General features: G+C 38.5%; 1 long non-coding RNA gene across 1 annotated transcript in view; it reads right to left on the bottom strand.

Moving 5' to 3' along the window:
- Positions 1-210: 210 nt before the first annotated feature.
- The window catches only part of LOC121548567, a 47506-nt gene continuing 40068 nt past the window's right edge, over positions 211-7648 (bottom strand). The window contains exons 2-3 of the long non-coding RNA XR_005996667.1: positions 1104-1155; positions 211-288 (exon numbers count right to left, since the gene is read on the bottom strand). This is a non-coding gene — a long non-coding RNA (uncharacterized LOC121548567). The remainder of the gene's footprint in view (positions 289-1103; positions 1156-7648) is intronic.

Here is a 7648-nt window from a genome sequence, read left to right as displayed (position 1 = left end):
CTAGATACCATCTGTGGTCACCTTCGCCATAACATCGGGAGAGAGAACAGACCAGACCAACAGTTTAGTTTGGGGCATTTCTGATTCAGGAAATCCAGACAAATTATTCACTGTATGACAAATTATTACTACTACCAATATTCTTAATACAGATTTCTAAGACAAATGTCAAAGAAAATAACAACACACAGTTGAAACCATTTTTTGTCTCCAAATTGGCTTATACTCCCCTATCATCTTGGCGATCTCACCGCAGAATTACAGGGTCAGGGAGTTAGATGGCTAATCCTTAGGGAGGAAGCAGACCCAATCTGGTGAGATTTGTATTGAAGCAAGACAAAAACAAAACAGAAGCAAGACAAAAACAAAACACAACTCTTCTTCCCTTTTGACACATGATTCATACGTAAAAAAACAACAACAACAACACTGCCAGTTAAATCAAAATTACAACCCTTGATAACTCCATTTTAACTTAATTGTATCCCATAAGGTAATTCAAGGAATAGGAAAATAGATTAGAGACAGGTGTCCCTCATTCAGGGGCAGCACTCTCTCTCTCTCCTTCTCATGGTCCGAATCACACATAGGACTATTGATAAATTATGAACTTCTTCCCAATTATCAGTGTTTACATATTACATTTCAATCTCACCCAATGTCTCGAGCCTTTCTAGTGAGGGTGATCAGGCCTCCAGAAAGTCAGAACAGAGGTCAAAGGTCATTGCACCCCATTAAGTGAGTGTTTCTTTCCCTTTTCTTTCCCTGTACCTCAGACATTATTTAAAGATATTTCAAACATTCCAAACATTTTGTGTACCAGGTTTACAATGGGTTTTTCAGTACATTTCTTATCAAGAGAATTTACATGTGTGCAACCAAAACTCGGACAACAGATAGTTCAGAAAATGTCATTTGTGTGCCCTTTAAGGTGCACCCTTTCTAACCCGTGAAAAACCGACTCAAATAAAAAATAAAAAGACCCCACACAATAAATCAGTGTTAACATCATTAACAAATATTCAATAACAGGTGGGTTGTGTGTGGGTGCTGGCGTGTGTGGTAAAACGTAGAGTAAAACAAACAAAATGGCCAGGCCTTACTTAATTTTGGAGCTCCCTTAACAGTCGAATCCTGGTACCTGCCTCAGGAAGCCTTTTGAAAGGGTGAGATATAGAATCATTGGCAAACACTTTTTTTTTTTAAACTTGATAGCGGACATTCCATCAGTCCTGGAAGAAAGAAAATGAATATGTACTTAGTTTGCACATGTTAATCAGTCCTAAAAATTCTTAATCTTAATAGAGTTTACTGCATCTTGGGCAGGAAGTCTTGATAAAACCATGTCTATATAGAATTATACTTCACACACATCAGATGATACGGTGTCCCGGTAAGCGGAATAGGCACCTTCTAAAGGAAACAATCCCAGAGCCCCTCTCTTGTAATCTTATCATTTTGACCTGTTGCATTGACATACAGTCCCAGTCAGAAGTTTGGACACACCTACTCATTCAAGGGTTTTTCTTTATTTTTACTATTTCTACATTGTAGAATTATAGTGAAGACATCAAAACTATGTAATAACACAAATGGAATCATGTAGTAACCAAAAAAAGTGTTAAACAAATCAAAATATATTTTATATTTGAGATTCTTCAAAGTAGCCACCCTTCGCCTTGATGACAGCTTTGCACACTCTTGGCATTCTCTCAACCATCTTCATGAGGTAGTCACTTGGACTTGGTCTTTTACCAAATAGGGCTATCTTCTGTATACCAACCCTACCTTGTCACAACACAACTGATTGTCTCAAAGGCATTAAGAAGGGAAGAAATTCCACAAATTAACTTTTAAGAAGGCACACCTGTTAATTGAAATGCATTCCAGGTGACTACCTCTTGAAGCTGGTTGAGAGAATGCCAAGTGCGTGCAAAGCTGTCATCAAGGCAAAGGGTGGCTATTTGAAGAATCTTAAATATAAAATATATTGAGATTTGTTTAACACTTTTGTAGTTACTACATGATTCCATATGTGTTATTTTATAGTTTTGATGTCTTCACTATTATTCTACAATGTAGAAAATAGTAAAAATAAAGAGAAACCCTGGAATGAGTAGGTGTTCTAAAACTGTACATACACACACTCACTTTGTTTGTGCTCATGTTATAGCCAACTCTTGACTTTTGCATGAATTATTTTTTAATAAAATATTTGTATCTTGTTGTCATTTATTTATTATCTTTAACTGATTAAATGTTTGTAGTTTGCATGTTTCAGTAATTATTAACATGGTTAAATAGTCGTAAATCTCTGCTTGATTTGGCTTTGGGTATATTCAGCATTTTTATACACAATCTGTATTTCCACTGAAGAAAGCAATAATTAATCAACACACTACTGTAAATAACTGGGCACTGCCTGTTACAAAGGAAATTGCTCTCCTTAAATAAATGGTGAGAAATGCTCAGTCTCAAGCTATTCGGCAATGGGTTTCACAGCCCTAAAATAATGATACAAGTTAAATTCACCTTAAAAAGGGTTTATTTACAACCTATGGGGTATAAGATGTTAGGTATAGTGGCATAGGAGAGTCTGAAATGAATTAAATACCCTAACCCTAAGCTATGTTCAATGTCAGCAGCAATTCCCAGTGAGAAATTGCTGTCTGAAGCCATTCGACTATGGGTTTCACAGCCCTAAAATAATGATACAAGTTATATCACCTTCAAAAGGGTTTATTTACAACCTCTGGGGTATAACATGTTGGGCAAAGTGGTACAGGAGAGTCTGACATATAACCCCTAACTTGAGTTCATTCTTCGCCAATGAGAACCAAGAGGGGCCTAGCTTCATCCATGACTGGGAAAGGCCTCGATTCTAGGCCGTAGAAAATTCTACATCCATCTCATTAGATCAGAAAAGGATGGATCAACAGTGACTCATATTACTGGTTTGCATCCTAAAAAAAACATAGTTGTATTTTGCTGCATAACACATCTACATTATTTGTCTACCCATTTTCTGTGGATCATTGTCAGGTTATTTGATATGTAAGCTTCAGTAACAAAATAACACCATGGTTGTAATAACACTTTAAACAGGTAGTTTGCAAATGTGTAGAATGTGTTTGTTTTGGGTCCACACTGGTAAATTAACTTATGTGAATTAGACAGTCACAATTTTTTACGTTTTACATTTTCTTCTGAATAACTGGTTAGGGCATAACACTTTCCATTCAGCTTCAGGCAACTTTGATGTTAGGCTTGATCACAACTGTAGTGACTACTTCTATTCGTCACGCCCATTCTTGCTTATCCATTGTTCACGAGATGTATCAGTGTAATTACACCTAACACAATGTTGAAAAACTGAATGTTTCCCACCACTAGATCACATAACTAGACGTGAGTTGGACCTAATCCCAAGGCTTCCACCAATGTAGCGGAAGAAAGTGAAAGCTGCAACAGGGACTCTAACTAGGGCTCATACTCTAACGGCCGTTGCCATGAAATCCTAGTAGGCCTCTGGGCAGAGGCAGTAGGCCTACAATGCTGACGTATACCTTGTTACAATAGCCTAAGTATATAACATGATTGACACGACCGTAATAATCATCATGAAACGGCCTTGGAAGTGCCATAAGTGTAAGCCAACATAATTCATTATTTTACATTAACCTGTTTAACTGCATTGATATGGCTTAATTGATCATAGTCCAGACTCATTATAGTTGCAAATACCATCCAGTTGCACCAGGGGAATTTAAACCCAACATAATTTTTTTGCAGGTTTTCTGTTTCCCCACATTTATTGATAAATTAAGTTCCCATCATGAAAATGTATCCCCATTCCCCAATCAAATATCTTCATCGATACCACACAAAAAAAACAGACAAATATAGCTTTACTCATAGCAAAGTATTAAGTGAAAACAAGCATAGAAAACAGCATTGACATTAAGAAAAAACAATAAAAAACGTAAGGCTACTATTATATTATAAGTATTTTGGTGACAACCTGTTTGATTAACAATATTGGGTTGTTAACATGTTTTTTTATTTTTATATAAATACAGTAAATGTGTGACACAAAAAAAGCAGTGTAGAACACCATTGCCCAAAATGCATTGCTCCAATAACTTTGCCTCCCAAAAATAAATGTTTCTATGAATGATGTCGCACAACTTTTTTTTCTTTTTTCTACGAATTATGTCGCACAAAAATGTGTGTATTTTCACAAGAATTAAACCACACAAAAACTCACAAAATCTGCTGAAATACTTTGGGATGTATTTGCACAAATTGAGTGTGTTCCTGCAGCCTACCAGACTGTATCTAACATTAGCTAGCTAACTAACTACCACAGAGGCTAACGTGACTGGCCTATGTGCTCTATTTACAGAGTCCGATCCCATCAACAGCTGCAGCGGCATCAAGCTCAGCACCAGGAACCAGTGTAAGTCACCTGTGCTAAATCTTTCCATGACTCCATGATGAACAAATAAATATACTGGAGCTAGGCATAAACATGGTCTGTGTCTTGTTGTCATAGTTAGTGTGTTTATAATTAGGCTTCTACTGTAGTTCTCTTTATTATGGAGGCTTAGTTTATTGTTTATGCAAAGCTTGAAGTCTAAATTGAAGAAAAGCAGAGCTATTAATAAGGAGGGGATGGTGTGGGTGACTGACTGCTGTCTGTTGGGGCTGGGTATTGTGTGTAGGTTAGTCAGCATGATCTATTGACATGAGGGGGATTGGTGGATATAGTACCTTGTTTGAGTGTGTATTGATGGGGACAAAGTAGTAAAATGCTGGCTAATTACATTTACATTTACATTTACGTCATTTAGCAGACGCTCTTATACAGAGCGACTTACAAATTGTCTTATCCAGAGCGACTCACTGACTAGTGTACAGTGGGGAAAAAAGTATTTAGTCAGCCACCAATTGTGCAAGTTCTCCCACTTAAAAAGATGAGAGAGGCCTGTAATTTTCATCATAGGTACACGTCAACTATGACAGACAAATTGAGGAAAAAAAATCCAGAAAATCCCATTGTAGGATTTTTAATGAATTTATTTGCAAATTATGGTGGAAAATAAGTATTTGGTCACCTACAAACAAGCAAGATTTCTGGCTCTCACAGACCTGTAACTTCTTCTTTCAGAGGCTCCTCTGTCCTCCACTCGTTACCTGTATTAATGGCACCTGTTTGAACTTGTTATCAGTATAAAATACACCTGTCCACAACCTCAAACAGTCACACTCCAAACTTCACAATGGCCAAGACCAAAGAGCTGTCAAAGGACACCAAAAACAAAATTGTAGACCTGCACCAGGCTGGCAAGACTGAATCTGCAATAGGTAAGCAGCTTGGTTTGAAGAAATCAACTGTGGGAGCAATTATTAGGAAATGGAAGACATACAAGACCACTGATAATCTCCCTCGATCTGGGGCTCCACGCAAGATCTCACCCCGTGGGGTCAAAATGATCACGAGAACGGTGAGCAAAAATCCCAGAACCACACGGGGGGACCTAGTGAATGACCTGCAGAGAGCTGGGACCAAAGTAACAAAGCCAACCATCAGTAACACACTACGCCGCCAGGGACTCAAATCCTGCAGTGCGAGACGTGTCCCCCTGTTTAAGCCAGTACATGTCCAGGCCCGTCTGAAGTGCATTTGGATGATCCAGAAGAGGATTGGGAGAATGTCATATGGTCAGATGAAACCAAAATATAACTTTTTGGTAAAAACTCAACTCGTCATGTTTGGAGGACAAAGAATGCTGAGTTGCATCCAAAGAACACCATACCTACTGTGAAGCATGGGGTTGGAAACATCATGCTTTGGGGCTGTTTTTCTGCAAAGGGACCAGGACGACTGATCCGTGTAAAGGAAAGAATGAATGGGGCCATGTATCGTGAGATTTTGAGTGAAACCCTCCTTCCATCAGCAAGGGCATTGAAGATGAAACGTGGCTGGGTCTTTCAGCATGACAATGATCCCAAACACACCGCCCGGGCAACGAAGGAGTGGCTTCGTAAAAAGCATTTCAAGGTCCTGGAGTGGCCTAGCCAGTCTCCAGATCTCAACCCCATAGAAAATCTTTGGAGGGAGTTGAAAGTCTGTGTTGCCCAGCGACAGCCCCAAAACATCACTGCTCTAGAGGAGATCTGCATGGAGGAATGGGCCAAAATACCAGCAACAGTGTGTGAAAACCTTGTGAAGACTTACAGAAAACGTTTGACCTGTGTCATTGCCAACAAAGGGTATATAACAAAGTATTGAGAAACTTTTGTTATTGACCAAATACTTATTTTCCACCATCATATGCCAATAAATTCATTAAAAATCCTACAATGTGATTTTCTGGATTTTTTTTTCTCATTTTGTCTGTCATAGTTGATGTGTACCTATGATGAAAATTACAGGCCTCTCTCATCTTTTTAAGTGGGAGAACTTGCACAATTGGTGGCTGACTAAATACTTTTTTTCCCCACTGTATGTCCTACAGACTAATCCTGCTGATGATGATTCCCTCCGGCAGTTATGGCGGCGAAGAAAATATAATACTAACACCTATCATAAATACTACAGTTCTACAAAGGGAATACACTACCGTTCAAAAGTTTGGGGTCACTTAGAAATGTCCTTGTTTTCGAAAGAAAAGCAATTTTCTTCTCCATTAAAATAACATCAAATTGATCAGAAATACAGCGTAGACATTGTTAATGTTGTAAATGCCTATTGTAGCTGGAAACGGCTTATCTTTAATAGAATATCTACAGTTGAAGACAGAAGTTACACTGTCTTATGTCGATATAGGAATCGTTTTATTGTGGATATAGATACTTTTGTAACTGTTTCCTCCAGCATCTACACAAGGTCCTTTGCTGTTGTTCTGGGATTGATTTGCACTTTTGCACCAAAGTACATTCATCTCTAGGAGACAGAACGTGTCTCGTTCCTGAGCGGTATGACGGCTGCGTGGTCCCATGGTGTTTATAGTTGTGTACTATTGTTTGTACAGATGAACGTGGTACTTTCAGGCGTTTGGAAATTGCTCCCAAGGATGAACCAGACTTGTCTTGGCTGATTTCTTTAGATTTTCCCATGATGTCAAGCAGAGGCACTGAGTTTGAAGGTAGGCCTTGAAATACATCCACAGGTACACCTACAAATGACTCAAATGATGTCAATCAGCCTATCAGAAGCTTCAAAAGCCATTTTCTGGAATTTTCCAAGCTGTTTAAAGGCACAGTCAACTTAGTGTATGTAAACTTCTGACCCACTGGAATTGTGATAAAGTGAATTATAAGTGAAATAATCTGTCTGTAAACAATTGTTGGAAAAATTACTTGTGTCATGCACAAAGTAGATGTCCTAACCAACTTGCCAAAACTATAGTTTGTTAACAAGACATTTTGGAGTGGTTGAAAAATGAGTTTGAATGACTCCAACCTAAGTGTATGTAAACTTCCGACTTCAACTGTATTTGCATCATCATCGTCATGCATATCTCGCCTCTTCCCATCCCACATAGTCACTGAACCCAGTCATTGAACCCTGTTTGTAGTACAGTACTGTAGCTACCTTTGACCCCCATTCAGCCCAGTCATCTTGCAAGAATGTTTATTGGGA

Source organism: Coregonus clupeaformis, chromosome 33, assembly GCF_020615455.1.
Source record: "Coregonus clupeaformis isolate EN_2021a chromosome 33, ASM2061545v1, whole genome shotgun sequence".
Taxonomy (NCBI): domain Eukaryota; kingdom Metazoa; phylum Chordata; class Actinopteri; order Salmoniformes; family Salmonidae; genus Coregonus; species Coregonus clupeaformis.
This window is presented reverse-complemented; position numbering and strand designations above follow the sequence as displayed.